A 22,874-nucleotide genomic window follows, 5' to 3' on the forward strand; every position below is an offset into this window, starting at 1 on the left:
GTTTTATCCTTCTTATATTGTGGTGCCCAAAACCACACACAGACCTCAAGGCCACACCAGCACAGAGCAGAGTGGGACAATCCTTTCCCTCAGCTGGCTAGCAGTGCCATGCCTGAGGAACCTCAGGGTATGGTTGGCCCTCCTGGCTGCCAGGGCACACTGATGGCTCAAGTTCAGCTTGCAGTCAACCAGGACAATCAGGTCCCTCTCTGCAGGGCTGCTCTCCAGCCTCTCAGACCCCAGTCTGTACATACAGACAGTGTTCCCCCTTCCCAGGTGCAGAATGCAGCACTTGCTCTTGTTCATATTGTTGGTGATTGCCCAGCCCTTGAATTTGTCAAGATCTCTTTGCAAGGCCTCTCTACTCTCAAGGGAATCAATAGCTCCTCCTAATTTAGCATCATCTGCAAACTTACTTAGTATGCATTCAAGTCCTATATACAGATCATTTATAAAAACTTTAAAGAGAACTGGTCTGAAAATGGAGCCCTGTGGAACCCCAGTAGTTACTGGCCACAAGCCTGATGTGTGAAGAGTGATGTGAGGAAGAGTAAAATATTATTTTAGAAGTTACTTCAGCCCATCCCTACCTATAGCAAATGGGGATCCATTTGCTATAATTCTTTGAACTCAACCTATCAGCCAGTTATTTACCCATCATATGTTTAGTTGTATGCTGGACATTTTGTCCAGGAGGATCCTTAGAGAAACAGTACTGAAGGCTTGCTGAAATTCAAAAAGCATAATCCAAATACATCCACTGAAAAAACAAAATAGATCAACTGTCTTCCCTTGGTCAACTAGGTGGGTAACCTTGTCATAAAAATAAAATAAAAATTAATGTAGTTAAACAAGTCTTTCCCTTGTGAACCTTTGTTGGCTATAACCAATAACTGCATTGTCTTTCAAGTGTTTTTCAATAACACTCAGAATAATCTTCCTTATAAGTATTGCAGACACTAAGACTGACAGGCCTATAATTACCAGGATTTTCTCTCTTGCCCTTCTTGAAAACTGGGACATTTGCCAACTTCTGGTTGACTGGAACCTCTCCAGATCCCAAAACCACTGAAAAATAATTGAGAGAAATCTCATGATTACATCAGTGAGCTCTTTGAATACCCTGGGACAAATCCCATCAGGCCCCGTAGTCTTATATATATCCAGCTGAGGCAGCAAATCCCATACAAGTTCAGAGTTGGCCAGGAGTTTATTGTTCCTCCATTCAAGATCCTCCATCTCAGGGCTCTGGGGGCCCCAGGACCATCATCAGTGTTAAAGACAGAGGCAAAGAAGGCATTAAACATCTCTAGTTAGTCTAAGGCACTATTTGAGAGGTGATCTTCCTCATCAAATAACAGACCGGTGTTATCTCTGGTCCTTCTTTGGCTGTTAACAAAACAACAAAGCAAATAAACCCTTACTTTAGAGAAACAAGTTGTGTAAAATTTTCAAATATCATTAAGTAAAGCTTTCAGTACTTAAGGATTGATTAATTACACTGGCTCATTAATCAAAAGGAAATGAGGTGTCACTTCAAAAGCACTCCCATTTTTAAGTATTTGTGGTGTTACTGAAAATCTCACCACTCAAATAAAAGCATGGGATGGGAAAAAAAAAAAAAAAAAAAAAAAAGAGAAGAAAAAAAGCTTTTCCTCCACAGTCATGTAAGAAAGAGCAATTGTTCCCAGCATCAAAACAAGCTTCTGAGATCCTTTACTAAGTCCTGTTCTCCTACCTCCTTTTGTCTACAAGTAAATGTGCCCCAGAAGAAGAGTGCTGATTTTAATACACGCTTGGACAGAATGAATTGCTGCAGTGTAGTCTCTGTAAAAATGAGATAAAGAAACCTTGCGCAGGAGGAGAAGCATGAAGAGGTAAGGCTTAAAGGAGAACAGAGAAGTATAACAAAAGGATAATAAAACAAACCTGGCAGCCTCAGGCTTTCCAAAATCTGGAAGCAAAACTCAAACATTTTATGATTAAGAAATACTGGATTTCTTTGCAGTGGTCTCTTTGTGTTGGGACTGTTAAAGAGGACACCAAGGTCCAAGACATCTATTCAGGCACTGAAGTATGGTAACATCCGAAAATAAATATAACAGCTACTCTAACTGGGAAGCTAGGCTTCCTATGCAGTCACTTGGAGCAATGAAGGTGACTCTGACGACTGCCCAGAGAATAAATATGCTGATTGTGGAGGCACTACCCAAAAGAAGAAGAAGAAGAAAAAAAAAAAACTCAAAATATGAATGATTATGTGGCATTTCTCTTCAGGTTGGATGCCTGACCAAGACTAACTCTCAGCAGTGTCTTCATTCAGAATTCAGCTGTGTTCAGACATTTCACACTTTAGATGTGGGACAATACATCATCCTGCTAAATGAAGTTTCAGAGATGAAAAAGGCCCCAAAATAGATGACTTTATATACAAACAGCTGGGAGCACTCAGTTACAAGGAAGCCACATCTGCTACTGCTTTGTTGATTCTTTGGAGCAGGAAATATATTTTGTTTTGATTACGAATAGGTTCCCAAGAGAGCAGCTCAGGGCTACCAAGATATAGTTAATCCACAGAGTGGAGGCAAATAATTTAATTATTTTTAAGAAAAATATGGCAAATGGCTGATGCATAAAAAGATACACTCTCAGGGAAAAATATTTGGGGAATGAAGGGTGGAAGCCCTTTAAAATCGTGGTATTGAAAAGCCAATGAAACTGAAAAGGAAGTCATTAGAAAGGACAGAGAGTCTAGCAGAGGCTGAGGGAGCATCAAAGCTCTGTACCAGAAGTAAAATGATGGATGAAGGAAAAAAGGACAGGGCTTAACAATATGGCAAATCCTCTAAATGAATGCTCTGTATACTCTGTCTAAGACAAATTTTCCAGTACAACAAGGCCTGAAATATTCACTTCACACTGCTTGTCTTTTGCTGATCTTATCATGAATTAATATATAATTATAATCTGTCAATAGGAAAGGTATTTAACAGGTATTTTCCAGAAGAAGGTAGAAATATCATATCCCTGAACAGCATGAGTGAGCCCATTTGTATGAAGAGGGACAGATTTGATTGCCTGTCTCTTACAAGTTGCACCCACATAGGAAGCACTGGTGCATATGAGTAACCCTGCAAATATGAGTGGTCCCACAGTGTGTCCTCTACATAAGCATTTGAAGGAATATAGAATTGTTACTGGGAATAGGAACCATTTCTCTTAATCTTACAGGGTAGTCATCTTCACTTGAGCTGGTTGCCTGAGTCAATGGAGAGGAAAAGGCATCTTCAGATACCAATTCACCTCATCCTAAGGTAGGCATGTAATAAGCAAGTTCAGGATGGGTAGCTCATGGGAGTACATCTATATTATCTGTATGTGTCTTTCATCAGATGAATCTTGCATATTCTGTCAGTGTCTTCAAAAAGAAGCTTGCAAATGAGAGATCCAAGGGGATCTCTCCTCATCAACATTTCCCCTAAAAATGATGAAAGACCTGCTGTCTCAACTGAGGTGCAGAACAAGCACATCACAAGCTCCCTGTAACATGTTTTGTGTGTGGTAGGCTCTGAAGAAATGTATTAGCAAAAGGTCACCAGCATAGTAGGTTAGGATCATGCTTCACAGCTAAGGCAAGCAATGGTTAGGAAACAATTATTTCATTGGTGCCGATGTTACTTAGTCATGAGGTAGATGCTGGGTTGTTCCACACCATGCAGAAAAACTAAGGCAGGCTCCCAAGTTCCTTGCAGACCCACCAAAAACAAGGGCTTTAAAGGTGCAATGAGATGGAGTTTCTATTAATACCAGGGGAATCTGAATTAGATAACATCTTAATATGTCTTCAGGCACTTAATTTTTATATGTGAATCTGATCCCCAAACCGTCTAAAATACATTTTCTTGGAAGAAAATACATTTTTTTTGACTGGATAATGAAGGCATTGAAAGCTGAAACACTTAGAAATCTCCCATACTAAGTGGTAAATCTTCTCAAAAAGCTGAAAACCTCATTCTCATGGTATAAACTTCCCTTCCACATTAAAAGACATATCAACTATGGAAATTGAAGATTTTGGGAAGAAAAGTGTATATTTAAAAATAAATAAATAAATAAATCATAACTGGCCTAGAGTGTGTCCCGCTTTTGAGATGACTTGGGCTTTATCTTTCTGTGTTTGTTATGATTTTATTAAGAGCATCTCAGGGGTTTATGGTAATAGAATGTCCGAGAGCAATAGATTAAGAAACAGTGCAAGTGATAGACTGCAAAGTTCATTTTAAATTCAGTCACCAAATGGCTTTGCAGTATATTCCATTCATATCATATCACAGGTCTGTATTTAATATAGGTATAAATGCAGAAGTTTTTGCACTGTAGGAAGTAACATAAGGTAAACAGAGTTTGTTTACAAAAATGTGTCTTTACTGAAAGAATAGCTGTTAGCAACATCAAAATTTGAAAAAACATGAATGCATCTTTCAGGGAAAGCCAGTATACTTGTCTGTTACAAAAATATTTGTTGCTCTGTCTCTAAGGCAAATAACACATAACTGTAAAATACAAAACTTAATATCTGTTGGTTTTATTCCCCCTCCCCCCTGCCCCAATGTTATTTCTTCACATTTGCTAAAGGAATGCTTTTACTCACATAAGAGTGATTTTTAGGCTTAGTAAGGTTTTATAAATCTTAAGATTAATACCATTCATCTTTTTTGCTTTTCTTTGTTTTGCTACTTCTTTTAATTAGAATATGTAATTAAACTTTTTGCAGTCCATACTTTTCAACTTCCAGCTGGCACAAAAGGATTAAATACATGAGAGTGACTGGGAAGCTACTGTATAAATCAAGGTGAACCAGATACATCCATTACTGTGGTCCTCTGGTGCCCCAAGTCAAAAAAAGCAGTAGGGATTTTCTTTCTTCTTCTTCTTTCTTTTTTTCGTTCTTTCTTTTGTTCTTTCGTTCTTTTGTTCTTTCGGTCTTTCATTCTTTCTTTCGTTCTTTCATTTTCTTTTCCTTCCCTCCTTCCTTCCTTCCTTCCTTCCTTCCTTCCTTCCTTCCTTCCTTCCTTCCTTCCTTCCTTCCTTCCTTCCTTCCTTCCTTCCTTCCTTCCTTCCTTCCTTCCTTCCTTCCTCTCTCCCTTCCTCTCTCCCTTCCTTCCTTCCTCTCTCCCTTCCTTCTTTCTTTCCTTCTTTCTTTCATTTTTTCTAATCCTCTCAGCTTCAGTGTCAGTATTAGTAATACTGCAAAGGAAGGGGATGATTTTGTGGCTCTGCTTTGGCCATGCCCCTGGACCCAGCCAAGGAGCAGTCTCATGATGGGAAGAGAGGATGAGCATTGCTGCAGGGAGGCTGCAGACCTTTCCGACTACCTTGTCACATTCATTTGCACCTGTCAGAGCTTACTTCAGGGTTCAGACATGGACATCAACTACAGCATTTACAGAGGTATTCACCTGGTCAAATGCCCGGAGTGTTGCTCTGTTTCATTTGGCCCCCAAGACTCATTTTACAATTAACAGAGGAAAAAGGCAGTTTAAAAATGTGAATCATCTAACATTCTACATCTAAATGTATGCCTAAAATTGCATCAATTATACTGCTATAAAATATATAAATAAATGTTGTTTCTCTCCGTTGTCTGAAAGTGATTTGTCCTTTGTACCCACTTACACCATAGGAGCTTCACAATCTTGAGGTCTAATTCTCAACAAGTATAATTTAGAGCTAGTCTGTCAACTGGCCTTTTTCATTCCATCTCAGTTCCTCAGATTGTCACATAATCACAGAATCATCTAGATTGGAAGAGACCTCCAAGATCACCTACTCCAACCTCTGACCTAACACTAACCAGTCCTCTTATCACTAAGCCCTCCTCATATCCTCATCCTCATATCCTCTCTATCCTCATATCACTAAACTCTACATCTAAATGTCTTTTAAAGACCTCCAGGGATGGTGAATCAACCACTTAACATTATAATCAATGGCAAATCAAATCTTTACTTTGCCTGTCTCATCTGCTTCATCAGTGGCAGGGATTTATTTCTGTGGCTTCTGCAGCACCAACCTGACACAACCGCTCCTTGCCTTTGCCACACTCAGATGGGAGATGCCACACATGATTGGATACCTACATTTTCACATTGTACTTTCTTACGTGATGCACTAACTGCTTCAGAAGCCAAAAGCTGTGCTTCTCAACACTGAAATTGTTATGCATTTTTAGTAGCAGTGGAAGGGAACCTTGGAAAGGAACTGGCGGATTATCTTGACTGATTTCATCAGTACAAGCCAGTGTCTACACCGAGTAGGCCAGTGCCTACTGAGAGGCTGTGATAACACTTATGGAGTTGCATGCACATGTTTTGCAGCCCATCCCTCTCTGGGGCCATGGAACTTGAAAACAATAATAATGCTTTAAAGCAATAGTATTTGTATGTTTTGACTGACAATAGCTGTAGAAAAAAACATAACACAAAAAGTATTTATTGCAGTGACACCACATCTCAACTAAGGTTACTATGCACCACATTGTTGTAATATGTGTTATGTATATATCTATAAACCATGTAACAATGCTTGTAATTATATAAGCTTGAGAACTATTATGAGCCTTAGCCAGGATTGTATCAGTTAAGCTCTACCTCCAGCTTTGTCCTTCCGCATGATTTTCTTCAAAGATAATGCTGTCTTTTTGACACGCATTTCTACCTGGAGATATTCCAGTCTGCTCTAGAAGCATCATCATATTCTTCAGAAATGACTTTTCTAAATATCCTTGTGTTTATTTGCATTTATACATTTAACAAGTGTTTTATTACTTTGTATGTGACTAGCAGGTTAGGAAACTCAGAGTTATTCTGACAGTCACCTCTCAACACAGGCCCATCTCAAGCACTTAGCAGGATGTGTTTGTATGTGTGTGTGCAGTAGTTGTAACTTACTGTTTGCAATAAATAATGCCAGGTCTTTTGAAAGCACCTAGTTTCCTCTTTCTGTTGTTGAACAATGTCAATAAGACCCATGTTGTGCTGGAAAAGTGCCTTTTCTCTGCAGAAATCCTTAAGCCTTTTTATTCATTAACATGCACGGGTTTCCTTCAGGTCTACCTAGCCTCAAGTAAAGGAAGTTAGTTGTAAGCTATAAAACCATCCAAGCCAACTTCATCTTTCTACTGTAGTGGAAAAAAAAAAAAAAGAAAAAGAAAAAGAAAAAAAAAAAAGATATATATTGATCTGTCTGGTGTAATAAGTTGAACTCTCTTTCTCTGCTCTCATAAAAACAATTCAGGAAATATGAACCAGGCACAGAAAAAGAGAAAGAAAAAAAAAGTCTTTTTTACTGGTAGTGTAATATCTCTAACACTGTTAATGTTTATAAGTATGACCAGAAAGGTCAGGAAGTCATAAATGAAATAGCCCATCCAAAGAATGAGCATTCTTTTGAGCAGGGTCAGCAAAGTATTTCCCATTTATTTCTCTGCAAGGCTCTCTACAATAAGCTTTGACAACATGATAACAGTTGATGAATTAATCCCATATCACTGAACTGGTGGAAGAGGCAGATGGAAGCACACTTTGGGATTCTACTTAATTGACTTTAGGAGTCCTACCTCATACTCATACTAGTCACTTCAGGTACCATCCCATGACCACAAATATTCATGCCTTCAAAAATAGTTGTGAAATTCATCTTTACCGTAGTTTATTTATATTTTCCTTCTTCTGTACTGCATGCCTGCTGGTCTTACAGATAGTACTTAAGTAATAATTTTAACATGCTTAAAATCTTCAGTGTCATGCACTAAGCCAAAAAATGGTCTAAGGTGCAAAAAAACATAAAGGGAAATAGTATTTGTTTCTTCTTTACTACATCAGGTAAAAGCTGCCGGGGTTAAGAGGACAATAAATAGTTAAGACATAGAAGAAGCACTCAAGGATGGTAAGGTTATAAGAGGAAACTAGGAAACTTAAAGGAAGGTTTTGCATCAGTGCTCACCAAAGCCTTACTTTACAGATGACAAGCCTGAGGAACTGTCTCAATCCAGATGTCAAGAGCAGAGACATTAAAAAAAAAAAAAAAAAAAAAAAAAAAAAAAAAAAAGTTAAAATGAACAATAAAGTGTTGTCAGACCCAAGATAAAGAAATTGAGATATGAAACTTCTGACCTACTGCCTGTGGTCTGTACGCTATTTCCTAAATCATCTTTGTTACCAAAGGAGTAGAGCATGTCAAGTGTTGTTTAAAAACACTTTGAGGGTAATCTGAAGAAATACGGACCAATAAATCTGTCTGTCAGATCAAAAAAAGTGCTAAGGAAACTATGGCAAGGAATAGTATTAATTAATGTGCAGAACAATCTGTTGGGAACAGGTTCTTGATATGGAGACAGCCAAGTCTGAAGAGCACTTTGGAGCCCATAAGCAAAGAATACACTATTGGAATCTTTGCAACCTTTTTGACAAATCTCCTCATAAAAGACTCTCAAGGATATTATGCATATGATACAATGGACTCTAACTATTATTGCTTAGGATAGTTCTCTGAAAATGCCAACTCAGCTGACAAAATGACAAAGATGTTAGGAATTATTATGAAGGAATGGGAAAGAGGGAAAGAGGGAAAGAGGGAAAGAGGGAAAAGAAGAAAGGAAGGAAGGAAGGAAGGAAGGAAGGAAGGAAGGAAGGAAGGAAGGAAGGAAGGAAGGAAGGAAGGAAGGAAGGAAGGAAGGAAGGAAGGAAGGAAGGAAGGAAGGAAGGAAGGAAGGAAGGAAGGAAGGAAGGAAAAGAAAGTGGTGTTTCTTCTCCAATTCTTCTGACAGAGCCAACTCTGTCAGGCCCCTCTAACAGGAAGTCAGATGCTAGAGATGGTGGGCTTTGCTCAGTCTGGAGGTGACTTCACCTTCCCTTGTCACCTTCCCTATGTGAAGCAGGGAGGAAAGACCCATAGATATATGTCCTTATGAAGCTTGAAAATAACATATCTTTGGAAAAGAGTTTGTAAAAGGCCAGTAAAAGAAAGAGCCACCAACCTCCTTCCCAGCTACCCTTACCTCAGGAATGAAGTAAAAGTAAATGGGGAAAAAAAAAGTTCAAAAGAACACTAGAATGTTTTGCTGGAGATTGTGTCATTACTTCTATAACTGAGGGTATGAACAGTACACAGAATATAAGGCAGAGTCACAGAACAATGCAGAGAAATCAAACTATTGACAAAGCCCTATTTCTTCAGGGTGCTGAATGTGTCAGGATTCTTTGCAAAAGAAAAAAGACTATTAAACCAATTAAAGAGTGTAACAATTTGCATATGCGCAAGGGAGATGGATTAAATTTCCACTGTCAATGTTAATTCTCATATTTGCTAAATTTGGATTGCTTTACAACCTCAAGTTATTCTCCTAACCACATTTACTGGTGTGCAATTTAAATAGAACTAGATGAAAAAAAACAAACATTTTTTGGTCTCCCTCAATTTGCCTATATTTCCTCTCTTTTTTAAGTCCAAGAGGACAACAGAGTTCTGACTTTTTGTCAGAAAAAAAAAAAAAAGTTCAAAAAAAGGTTTTAAAACAGCCCAAATGCTATTTTACTCACTACCTGCTCTATTATATTTTTGTGCTAGCAGCAGTTTTCCAAGTACAGGTACATCTTCCTTGTCAGAAAGTGTTTTGTCTTTGTTAATGGATTGGCAAGGTCCTTAGCCTCTGATTTTTACTTTTTTTTTTTTTTTTTTTTTTCCCAGTCTCATTTCCAGGAACTTCAGTCCTTTTATTTTAGCTTTCTAACTATGGATTCACTGTTCCTTTCAGGAGTGCTAATAAAATTAAATGGTTGGGAAAAAAAAATAAAAATTAAAAAAAAAAAAAGAAAAGAAAAAAAAAAGAAAAAGAAATGCTATCAACAGATATCCCAGCCAAGATAAAACCCAAAATGTCTTTCAATAGACAAACACAATAAACTTCCTGTTTATAAATTTAGCCATTCATTTTAACTAGTGGCAAAGAAGAATCTCAGCAGGATATTTAGACAGTAGTATATCCAGATGGATTCTCAGTGTGAAGGGAGTCTGAAATACACTCACCAACATAATAAAATCAAGGTTTTCAGGCTTGCAAAACAGTGGCACAGGGACTGTGAGTAAATTTATTTTACAGGAAGCCCATCTCTTGAGCTAATGGGAAAATGTAGATCTTTTGCCTTGCTCTGTATGTGGTAGGTCAGAGATATGATAGGATTATAAAGGAAATGGATCTGTGTGCCACAGTCCCTGACAGCACTGTGCTACATTTCTTGGCCTGTGCCCTAATTCAGAGTCACAAGCAATCCCTTCTACCAGCCAGTCAATGCTTTAAGTGGCTCACAGCTTGACAGCGTCCCATAACCCCCTAGGGGTAAAGCAAACTTGTCAATAATTCCTAAGCACCTTAAACAAAATATGTAAATGCAGTAATTCCTATAGAGAAAGGAGATGGGGGAAGGGAGAATGTTTCCAAAGACTGGAGATGCTGTTAGGGGATTTGGGGATAGGGAGGAAGGAGTAGTTTGAAGAAGCCAGATTGCTAACCGCTCAAATACTAATAAAGAAAATAATAATGCAGAGGAATGTAAAGGAGATTTCTGTCAAAAGCAAAATGTGTAAGGTGATTCTTGTATCTGGTACCCTGTTACTCACGTGGTAGGAAAACATATAAAGCAGGATTTTGTAGAATGGGATCAGATGCCTGCATTAATTTAAGGTATGTCATAGAGACTACAATGTGCTACCATGCCATGTCCTGTCCCCTTGTGAGGAAGACCTCAACTCCTTCTGGGAAAGGCAAGCATCCTCTCAAAAGTCAAATATTGCGTCCTATACCACAGAGTTAACAGACTGAGGGAGGACAGGGGAAATTGGCTACAGAGCAATGGACATCAGAGGTGGTTTGAAGCACACTGCAGATACCAGGCATACACCAGGCAGAGCCTGAGTTGTGCTCACCCCTGCACCTGCACAAACTGCTGTAGGATTTTGGCTTGGGAATGGCTGCAGTGTAAAAGTAGGATATGCACACTTGTGTGCCTAGCATGGACCTGAACATCCTCACGGGCAGCAGATAAATGAGGTCAACTGTCTAAAGTGTAGGAGGGAAGAAAGTGAAAAAGGCAGAGGGAGACTCCTTGAAAGAGATGAGAAATTTGGCTGGAGAAAAGGAAGAGGGTAGGTAGAGGCATTGATGGTCCCGGGATTTAGAGGAAGAACGGATGGTGATGCTGGATTTACACAGACAATATGGAGCACAGCTTTCCTCCACATGGTGTACCTGTGAAGCCCAGTTTTTTGCTGGGTTGAGCCTTATAGTCAGAGTTTTCTTTTGGCTGAAAAAGGCTCATGCTGCCCAAGAAGTACCTGAGCACATCATGTTGGTGTCAGGCCAATATCCCAGAAAATAACAGGAAATAACAACATCAAGTCAGCATGTCACGTGCTAATCAGCTGCAAGAGGATAAGTGTTGTTAGTAGGAAAGTACATGGGTGCTTTTAGCAGCATGTGTAATAACCTAAAATCCCTTCAAAATCACTTAACAATAAGAAAAGTAAATATTACATTTTGATGGCAAGCTTCATGATGAAGTTCATCCACCATCAGTGTAGTTAAGTGAGAAGTGCATGTTTGTTCCAGGAAAAAAACACACTAGATTGTCACTTCTTGGCACAGTGCATAACTGTCCATGGTGATCCATGAAGCCCTTAGGAATGACACCCTGCACAATTTTCATAACTGTGGATCTCCCTTGGAATTGCTAATTACAGTTACATGTCCCACTGAAAGCCCTGTGCTGTTGGGCTGTTCCTTTGTACTATGTCAGTGTCACCTAAGATTGGCAGGGAGGGATGAGCCAAACAGTGTGGGGCTTTGAAGATCTCCACATCAACCACCAACAATTTGTTGTCTATGAATCTCCAGAGATGGAGACTGCCTTGGCCACAGTGTTGTGAAGATATTTTTGGACCCCTGTGGCTACCCAAAAATGGAAGAATAACTCGCATCTTTCACCAAACTGGTGTTTGGCACCCTGAGATTGGCAGACTCTCAGGAGAACAATATCTTTTCTAGCTGATATGTGACCCCAAGCCATTGAGCTATGTCAGCTTTCATCTTGTAGTGATGACCACCACTGCCAGCTCAGGTTAGCTGGCCACAGGATAGGATTATGCTCAGTCACACACAAAGGAAGCAGCTGCAGAGCTGTTGGAAATAAAGTAGCAGGGGGGAATTTGCCAGAAGAACTCATTGATCCATGGCCCTATTCCCTGTCCATTTCTGTAAGGTCCCCGGGAAAGGAGGAAAGATCATAGATCTCATGAATTATTCAGGCAGGATGGGTCCAATCCATAGATCACTCACTGACTGTACATGCACGCTTGCAACTTTCCTAAAGCATTGCTTTAGGCTTTAATCTGCAAATAACTTGAGCGTGTCTCAAAACAGCTGTTTATAGCAAGTTAGGGAACCCTACAAAGTGCTCTTCTGGAACAGTATCTTGCCATCAAACGTAAAATTGGAAAGTTCCCAGGTGTGCAATCTTGAAACTCATGCTGAAATTCCATTTAAGAAAAAGATATGCACCTGTTTAATTGTGGTGCTAAGCCTGTTAATTAATTACATTCATGAATTTTATAAAAACAAACTCTTCTGCTCATCAAACCTTCCTGTGAACTCAGTATAGTATGACGTAGCAACTCACTTTGAAATGAATCTGTCTTTTAAATTTCTAGAGCTATTATTTCACTAAGAGATAATTCACAAAAGCAAAATATCTCTATTTCAGAAACTTTAATTCTGCTTTTACTTTTTTTTTGTGTCAGAAAGAAAATAAACAAACAAATAGCATATTAAGACTTCTTCTCTGGATCCAGGTCAAAGACATTGAGGGCTCTTGATTATTTTCTCAGAGCTGTCCCCTGACAGACCTTACGCTGTCTGATTGCTGTGTCTGACCATGGATATATCTACATTCAAGTGTATCATAAGGTGTACAATTTAGCTTCAAGTGAGCAATTTGCCTAGTAACACCCAAACACAGCTTATTAGAGCTCTGGATCACCTTGCGTCGTACCTCTGTGTGTACTCATCTTGGTAAATAACTGTCTGAAAATACATGCTTAGTGTGGGACTGCATCTTCACAACACCTTCTGCACATAGCACGTGCTGTCCCCGGAAAGAACAGCAGCACAGATATTTTCCCTACAAAAAAAATAAAGGTGGTTCTGCCCATTGTATGCTGGAATAAGATCACCAAATTCTGTTTTGGGGATGACTGGTATAGATGCTCTGATGGATGAAATGTGACCCCATTGTGCCAGAAGAATCAGCAGAGAAAGAGCACTGGCAGAAAGTAGGACTGAAATCTATGTGTCTTCACCTGCAGCTTGGCCAGCTGGGTGGGTTTACTCTCCTGCTTCTCAGTAGCCATAAATCAGATGGAAATGCAAGGGGTAGCAGCATTATGGACTGTTACAGGACATTGCACAGGAGCAAGTATGGAAAAAGAATAAGCCATCTGTGCCAAGGATACTTCTTGAAGCACAGGCATGAGTGACCAGGTTGCCTTGCCCCTACAAAAGTTGCCTGCTGAAAATTTTACAGTATCTCTGAGCCAAATTCCACTTGGTACCTATGGTGACCAATTTCATACACAGTGGGTTTTATATCCTATCCAACCAAAAAATTACTTTCCTACTCACTTTGAGCCCTGACTACTGTGTACAAGACAATGCAGAATCAGATGCTCCTTTCCACTAGACTTTCCTGGCAATCAGCCTGCGAGAGTGAAAAAAAAAATATTCCAGACTTGTTTGTCACACTGTGCTGTGATTTAAAGGACAGGAGACTGATTTCCTATTTATTCCAGTTTACCCTGATGTTACTGCAATGTCTTATGTACTTTTAATTCAATTTACAGTAGGGTAACCCTGAGAGGAACTGGGCTACTTCATTTTGCTTCCAGCTTAACTTTGAAGTCCTTAATGAAACAGTTTAACATGCACATCCTAGCAAATGTCCTTGGCTTCCAAGAAAAATACTCTTATAAAATTAGCCAAGCAGCTCAAATGTAATGGGAAGATCACAAAAGTAAAGAGGTGTTAAATAACTTAACACAAAGTATTAAAAACAAGGGATAGATTTTCTTGTTTTATTTCATTTTACTTTGAATTGGCTTAATTCCTCACTGGAACCGGGGCTGCTGGAACAATAGTGGCCCCGTGTGAGTTGCTGGATTGCAGCTCCTGACTGCAGTGCCTCTTTCTTTGTCTTACCTGAGCGCTCACGGTGAGCAAGTGGGGAGCTGGGCTGGGGGCAAGCCCGAGGGTGGGGGAAGCACTCTAGGAGAAGCGGATGGGGTTTATCTCCCCGCTGAACATTCAGGGGTGAGAAATGCACCATGTCCCATCTGAAGCTGTAACGAAGAGGGAGGTACTGGGATTTTACAGACACCATCTCCATGCCACATTCAACCAGCAGGCAGCAGCTGCTCACCGTCCCCCCTAGCAGAGAACGAGCAGTGCAGCCACAGCTCATTCCAGCGGTGAGTGCCCCATGCAGCAAGTCAATCCATCCACCCTCCCTGATGTTACACTCACCTCATAGTGTTTAATTCTCTCTTTAGGACCACGACCTCCCGTTAACATTTTGGGTGATGCAAACCTTTGGTTTTCAAACATATATACCACAAAACATAGTTTTTTGTTTGTTTGTTTGTTTTTTCCTGCACTCTGGAGTGCTCTTTCTCCAGGAACAATTTCTCTTTTGTCTTCCCTTATGGGAGCATTAGAAATAGAGAGAGAATATAGAGAGATAATGTAGAGAATATAGATAATGCGGGTAGAATATGTAGGATATATGTTTCCTTATCTATCTATATACAGATATGTTTGTATATTTGGGTCTATATGCATACAGATTATTATTTTTCTAGGAGATGTAGAGCAGAAGCAAAGCTGGAAGAGGGGAGGCAGAGGACGGCGACACGGCACCCTGGGCTGCCTCGGCTCTCGCTTCTGCTCGCGGTCCCCTGCCCGCTCCCGGCTTTTTGAGGATGCGCCAAGGCGCAGTGCTGGGGCGCAGCATCCTCGGAGGGGCGGCACCCCCTGGCCACGTCCAATCAGGCGGCTGAGGGAAGGATGCTCGGGGCAGGGATGCAGGGTTGCCAGGCGACAGCAGCGTCCCCGTGTCTTTTCTCCCCCCCTTTACCTCCTCCGTGTCCCCCCCCGGGACCCCACTGCTCTTCTGCCCGTGCCGTTAAACAGCCCCGCAGCATGGGGACAGCGGCGGGTCCCCTTCCGAGGGCTCCCTGCCACAGCCCCGCTCTCGGCCGTGCCAGGAGCAATAGGCAGCTCCCAAGTTAGACGTAGGAACGCAGTGAATGAATAAATGGTAGGAATAAGCCTCAGGCAGCCCGTCCGCAGAGCTACCGCACGCCCCGAGTACCGGGAGAGGCAGCCTGCGAACGCCAGCCGGCTCTCCCTCCTTGTCTTTGCAACTCTAGGTCGCCTCCTAATTTAAAGCTTTGCGCCAATCCCCTTTGCCCGGGAAGGAGAGGAGATCTAGAAAGATGCCAGGCTGCAAAAGGGGACCCCAATTAGCAGCGCTGGTACCGGGCGCTGCCTGGCCAAGGAGAGGCAAAGTTGCTCGGAGGAACGGGAAGCGGGTGCTCCTGAGGAGAGGGGAAGGGAAGGGGACGATTACTTGGTGATCGCAGTGTCTCCCTCCCGTTGTTCCTCTCTCCTCCTCCTCCCTCCCAGCCTTACCCCCGACCGCTTAGGAGGCCTTGATGAGTTTCCATCGGGATCTGATCCAAAGTGGGGGGGAGAGACCGTGACTGTTCCCAGAGGAAGCAGCTCACGCAAGTTTGGGGGGTGAGACTCCCCGGTGGATGTTTAACGAGCACATCAGGAGGCCCGCGATGCCCGAGAGCAGCTGGAGACCCTCGCCGGGACCTACCTTCACGGCACGGTAAGGAGCTGGGCACTGTTAGCCCATGTCCTGGACCCTGCATCCCACATCCTGATCCCTGCATCCCACATCTCGGATCTCTGCATCCCGGTCCTCACATCCATCCCTGCATCCCACATCCCAGTCTTCACATCCCTCACCTTGCATCCCAGGTCCCTGCATCCCGGGTCCCTGCAACCCACACCCTGCATCCTGCCTCTGCCTGGAGGACTGCAGGCTGTGCAGCCACGGGAACAAAAAAAAAAAAAAAAGAAAAGAAAAAAAAGAAAAAAGTTTAGAGCAGCGTTTTACGAAGAGGTTTGCTGATGGGAGCGAGGGGCCAGGAGAGGGTGGTGCCGGGGGGCTCAGGCTGTCACTCCAGTGGAGGGGAGGTAGGGTGCAGGGGGACCCCGGTGCTCCACAGCTGGATGGGGGGAGGTGGCCATAAAGGGGGCTGGCTGGCCCCGGGCAAAGCAGCTGTGTCCAGATGTTGCCCAGAGGTACCTGCTCCCATAGAGACAGGCTTTGGGGGTGAAGGGAGATCTTAAGCACGCTGTCCTCTCCCATTCCTTTAAGCTGGGCTGGAAAGTGCCGAGCCAGCAGCTGGGAGAGCTGTGCTGGGTACCCAGCTTATCTCCCTGGATCTGCTGCTGGGAGAGAGGTGGGGAACCTTAAAGAAAGTGGAAGGGCTTTGCTCCTGCAGAGGTGTCTCCCAGGGACCCAGCTCACCCCAGGGTCCAAAAATTGGAAGGCTTCAAACAGAAAGGAGAAAATAGCAGGGATCTTAGAGCTAATGTAAATTCTCCTTCATATGTGCTTGTGTATCTATCTGTCCATGTGAGTATGCATCTAGCTGTACAGGCATATGTGGGTGCTTCTAGAGTTGTTTGTGCTTATGTATGCACCTTGCTTGCGTTCCCGTGTCTCTGGATGTGTGTTTGTGTATATCTATGCTTCTGTGTGCTTAGGTGCATATAGGTGTATATGTGTATAGATTCATAGGAATGTGTGTTTATTCCTAGGTGATATTTATCTGTGTGTAGTCCTGTAGGTGTGTGGCTACATATGTTTCACCCATGTGTGTGTGTCAGGCTCACATTTCTATAGAGATACACATGTGGGTGTGAGAAAGTGTATCTCCACGCTAGTGTGTAAGTAGGGTTTTGGGTAATGGAGGATATTTGGGAGATTTTTTCCTCCTATGTTATTTCAGTGCTTCCATGCTTAATGCATATATCCCTGTATTTCAGCAATCTTGATTAAAAAAGGTAAAAACACAAGCAATTATTGAAAATCTAGTCATCTTACTGATACTGCATTGAACTATTGAACTGAGCTAAGGATTTGTTGCTAGTTTGTGAATTTGTTGGCTTTTTCTTGGTTTATGCCACCTGCTGAAAATGTTTTTTGAGCATTTTTTAAATAATTAATTCAAGTTTTAAAAAAATCTATATTGGAAGACTGTGAAACAGAGCAGCCTGGGACACAGACTGGTACCTATTTTATCTTGCATAAGTATATGCCTCAGGTTGATTAAATATGCATGAAAACAATCTGAAAAGCACACAACCCACCTGATTAACTGCATATTTTAGGAGACCTTTTTTCATTTTCTCCAAATACACCTAGATCATCATGACATCTTCTGCTGTTGTTTACATTGATAAATGCAAGTATTACAAGAGAATGTAACTTCCTCAGTTACACTAGGAAAAATACACTTTAAGACAGCCTTATTCACACTTAGGGTAAAGGAATGATTGTACTTTTGTAATGTTTCTGTTCACTCTTTGGGTGAAATCATTAACAATCCTTGCAAATCCTTCTTAATAAGGAATTAAGTAAGGAAAGAAGTTCCTTACTTAAGGAACAATGCAATTTAATTTTTCCTCTGTTAGAATAATTCATACTTTAATTTCTGTAGCTCTTTTGCTTGTTGCTCTCTTTTGAGAATGACACTGTGCACCATTGCTCTCTCTCTATTTCTAGAGTCTTGCATTATGTATATAAAATGAAAAGTGCTTTAACATTGAAAATCTACGAGTTGCTTTACTGTTCTGTAAATTAGACAAAACTGCATGGCTATCAAGTACACTAAAATGAGAATTTCATCCCAGAGTTAAGACACTTCTGTAATTGCAATTGATCTTTGTCTGGGTGACTTGTGCCGGTGACCTACTTATAAGCTTCTATGAATAAAGTTAGGCAAATGTTGACACCTCGTCTAAGAGTAGGATTCTAATTTTATCATTTAAGGAGTGAATGTAAAATGAGATGCGGGTAAAATATCTCTCTGGATTCACTTAATGTTTTTATACTTAACAGAAAAGTAAGGAAAAAAAAATAGTTAATTAAGGTGGAAATGCAAAAGAAAAGAAATGCACTAGAAATAGTAGCATAATTCAATTCAGTGATTACTTAAGTAGAGCTGAATATGGAAATGAAAAAGGTGTAAGAAGGCATGCCAGCATTTAAATGAAGAGCTCTACAGATGTTCCGTGCAAATGCACTTCTGACACTGAAGTGTCCAACAGAAAGTAAATTATCCTGAGCCTCTCACAGAGTCCCATGTAGAATGATGTAAGACCTGAGTGACCCAGTTCTCACTTATGCTGTGGTCAATCTGCATTTTTTCCTTTGAATTTGGTGGGCTAAGTGTAGAGCCAGGTGTAGAGCCAGGTGTAGAGCCAGGTTTAGCAGTGTGATTTGAGAATCAAGCCTAAAGCTTTCATGGGGCACAAGATTCTCCCGAAGAGGATGCTGAACTTGCCATTAGTGTCCTGCAGAAAGGACTTCACTCTGTTCAGTTTTAGAAAGCTGTTTCCCAAGCCCTGTAAAATGTTTGTCAGGATTTCTGCTGCTCATTTCTTACAACTTGTACTGTAGTTATTGATCAATTTGTATGAATTTTTCAAGATGATAAAATGCTAGGCATACTATCACTCTTAGAATGCCACAGAACACAGAGATGTTTGACACACTGCAGGATCAGAGAGTGTTATAGTTAGAGTGTGAATATGTGTAACCACAGTAAGCTACATAAGCTCTCGTGAAGATGATCATGCAATATTGACCAGCTTTTCTTTCTGCTTGTTGATATAAAACTGACAGCTGGTCTTAAGCAACATAGAACTTAGTCTAGGTTAGAGATGAGTATCTTCTCACTCTCCACTTTATTGCACAGAATAAGTTTGTACTTTTAACCCCTGTATTTGCAAAACAGCGAGAGACAAGGGTGAGCAGAAGGGTGATGCCATTCTGTCCCTGCACCCTGCACTGGATCTCCAGAGCCCGACGGTGATGAACACATGCTCCAAAGATGGAAGGAAAGGAGCGTAGTATTCAGCTGGTGTCATCTTCCTACATCTCTGACAGTCACTGTCTCTGACTATGAACATTAAGCCAACTTTCACTGTGATAATCTAGCCCTAAACTGGAAGAAAAATTTGGCACACATTTCCTTTTATGAAAATACAAATTGGCTTGAAAATCATGAGTTTTATCTTAGTAGTAGGAGTAAAATGACAAAAAAAAGTAGGAATTTCTCCTGAGTATAATGATGCCTGGGAACAGCCTCAGTACAATTGTCAGATATTTCCACTGAGACAAAAATACAGTTCTTTGTTAGATGTGTTTTAACTGTTACAGATTAGTGTAATTTGTTCCTTTTTTCAAGTAAACACAGAATCCAGTGGGTAACCTAAATGAATTTTCTGGCTTATCTATTGTCCAACAAGGTTCTCCAGTGTTTTGTTTCAGGGGTGTTCATTTTTAACAACATACTCCAAGAAATATACTACCTAGCTGTGTTTCTAAAGCAATGCAGCAAATTTTCATATGGGGGTAAATTGCAATGAACCTATTAAAGTCAAAGAGAAGAGAATTTACTAGAGCTTTACCAAATTACACAAAAATAAAGGCTGTAGAACTACATTGCTTTCATCTCATATTGGCCCTCTCAAATACAAAACGATGTAGCTGGAACTATTATCATGCTATTGTTCATAACTCTGTTGAGATTATGGGAACATTTATGTAGTTAGGGATTGTACTGCTTCTGTAAGAACTTTTGGGCTCCTTGCGTAAATCAATAGGTTGTATCAAAAATCTATGTAGCAATGTGGCAGCTTTTCCAAACCTTCTAAGACCCAACTTGTCCACATGCATGTTTTTAACCTCAATTACAGAGGCAGCATTCCCTCAGAGCACTTTAGATCTAGCATGTGGCTTGACCTTGATGGTACTGATGACCTTGAACTTGAAAGTCATTTTCAAAGGAATCCAAAGGAATACAGGATGATGACCATGTGTTTAAACTATATCAAATATGCATAGGGGACAGAGTGTACAGAGAGAATGGATTATAAACACTTCATAGATGAAGTGGGAACTTGGGGAAGACTTTTGGTGGATGCTCTTAGACTCTGAAATGCTCCATTAGAAAGGTGAATAGAGAAGAATAGAGTCATGAAGACCAAAAATACATGTATGTTTCAGGAAAATGGAAAGAGCTGTAGGAGACAAAATGGGAGAAAATAAAAAGAACAAAATAGCTTGATATGAAAGGAAAGAAAGAGCAGTAAAGACACTCAGGTGACTATTCAAGCTGAGAGAAAAGTAAATGGACTAGTAAGTCAGTTGTGGGCTGAGGAGATGTAAAAGCAGGTGAAGGTGACATAGAAGCACTAAAATATTGCATGTGTTGTGGAACCAATAACTGCAAAATTTTGTAAGGAAAAGGGTTGCATTCAGGCATATTGACTAAAGTAGGGAGCAGCATTGGAGATGGTAGGGCAAGCTAGCAGAGAAAATGTAAAACTGATTTATTTTTTTTCCACAGTAATTTGAAGTCATAAGAGAGAACGAAGATAAAGAAGCTAGGTGGAGAGGAGAAAGATAAAAGAATTTTAAAGTCCATGATAACCAGGTAGTGTTACAAGGTATCAACATACAGTGACCATAGGTGAACGCACATAAACAAATCAGGATATCCTTGAGAAGAGGGAGGGGAAACCTGTAGTCTTGTACAGACTCTGGGTAAAATCCAGAGGCAGTGCAATAAAAACAAAGGAAGTAAAAGCAGATTGATAGGTCACTTAGGAAGTCAAGGAAAAAGTAGTTAGGGTCCAGAGAAAAACAAAGCAAGCACACCTGTGGGAGAATGAAGTCAAAAGCTCTTTGGGTTACCACAAAGTCAGTAAATTCATGGATCAGAACTGTGTCAGGAGAATTAGTCTGTTAAAATTAAGGTATGCATGAAAAGAAAGATGAAGGGCATTTGGACCTGATAATCTTTGCAGGTTTGTTCTCAATGAACTATCCTATTCTAATGAATAGAATAGAATACAAATGAATAGTTAGCTTAGGCTACCTCCTTAAGCAATCCATGGAGTGGAGTGTGGGACACCATTTGAAAAGGGCTTGGAAACCTTACAAACCCCTATTTCAGCATCTAAATCAATTGCTTAATTGGCAGAAGTAAATTGCTACTGGAAGTTGCTTACAATAGTTACATCGTCACTGGCTGGGAGATAAGATTGTTTCAAGTCTGTTTTTAAATATTGTTTAATTAGTGGTGGGTGAAAAGATTCGATATTCTGATTTTTTTTACCCACCTGTGGCTTTTGTCAGGAGTAATTCAAGTGTAGCTCCCTGCTCCACCAATACCTAACAGCAGGTATTAGATGATGCAGGAGCTGTTGGGTAACCTCCAATCTTCTGCTATGGGAAGAAAAGACACTGTGAGCCAGGTACACTCCTCTTCTCTGGTGAGGAATACAACCCTATGTAAAGATAGTGGATGCCCTGAGAGGTTCCTAGATCAGCACTGGCCTTGCTGTCCTTGACTAATATGTGTAGGGTACACACAGCAGCTCCTAATACTTTCAATATTCAACTCACAGTGCTGGGATGGTTGCCATCTCTTTTATGTAATGGAGTTGTCATTAGGGCTCCTTACACCACATACTGCCTCCAGCTTGTATGGGCCATGTCCACCTGATGGGAGACTTGAAGTGGAGCTTGAATGAACATTTCTACATGTATGTTTTATAAGGGAATTTTGGCCGAGCTGTTTACTGATCTGGTCCTTCCTGCCTTGCAATTTCTATGTAATTTTATTATTATTATATATTTATATTGTTATTATTAATTTCATTCACTGTGGTTGCATCAACCAGTGAATGAAATTATTAGAAAAGCATGAGAAGAAAGTGCTCTGATAGTATATGAATGTCACATATCCATAACTGTGAATTAAATATATAGTTAAGCTTAGTAGAAATTGGTTGTCCCGCTGTTTCGCTGTTAGGATCACACAACCTAAGAGATCTGATTTAAAGGAAAAAAAAAAAAAAAAAAAAAAAAAAAAAAAGTAATTGCTGGGGAGGTTTCCAGAACTCAGATTTTTTTTTTCTTTTCACTGCTTCTACATTTATTTTTTATTTTTTTGAGAAAAGAAGATGGATAAACAGACAAAATGATGGAAGCAGAGAAAAAAAAAAACATTGTGCAGTAAAATATAGAGAGTTCAGTTCTGAGGTGTTAACATAGTTTGGTTGCTTGCATCTGCTTACATGGTTAAGGAATGCCAAAAATTATCTTTATCTGTAAGAATATTTAAAATTTCATATTTTATACAAAAACGTAATTGGTTCTGCTATGATGAGGCAGTAAAGAAGAAAAAAAAAACTACCTCTTTATAACTTTTGGTGACATTTTGTATTTATTTGAGTAATTAGTGCTAGCAGCTAGGAAAATAGCCATAGACTTTCTGGCTTTTTGTCATAGACTTTTAATTGCATTTTTACTAATATTCAGTCAATCAAAAAGACATTTGCACTGTATGTCAACTGACACCAAATTTGTATCATTGTAAAAGATTCCAGATGTTTC

The 22,874-nt window shown here is 40.4% G+C and overlaps 1 protein-coding gene and 1 long non-coding RNA gene across 5 annotated transcripts in view; both read left to right on the top strand.

Moving 5' to 3' along the window:
- LOC311430286 overlaps positions 1-4,863 on the top strand; it is a 180,474-nt gene extending 175,611 nt beyond the window's left edge. The window contains exons 4-5 of the long non-coding RNA XR_014688665.1: positions 3,232-3,314; positions 4,775-4,863. This is a non-coding gene — a long non-coding RNA (uncharacterized lncRNA). The remainder of the gene's footprint in view (positions 1-3,231; positions 3,315-4,774) is intronic.
- Positions 4,864-15,229: 10,366 nt separating this feature from the next.
- The window catches only part of GRM3 (glutamate metabotropic receptor 3), a 108,163-nt gene continuing 100,518 nt past the window's right edge, over positions 15,230-22,874 (top strand). For all 4 annotated transcript variants that reach the window (XM_084512170.1, XM_084512173.1, XM_084512172.1 and 1 more), the window contains exon 1: positions 15,230-16,001. The gene's annotated coding sequence lies outside the window, so the exon portion shown is untranslated. The remainder of the gene's footprint in view (positions 16,002-22,874) is intronic.

The sequence above is a fragment of the Aythya ferina genome, assembly GCF_964211825.1.
Source record: "Aythya ferina genome assembly, chromosome: 1".
Lineage (NCBI taxonomy): Eukaryota > Metazoa > Chordata > Aves > Anseriformes > Anatidae > Aythya > Aythya ferina.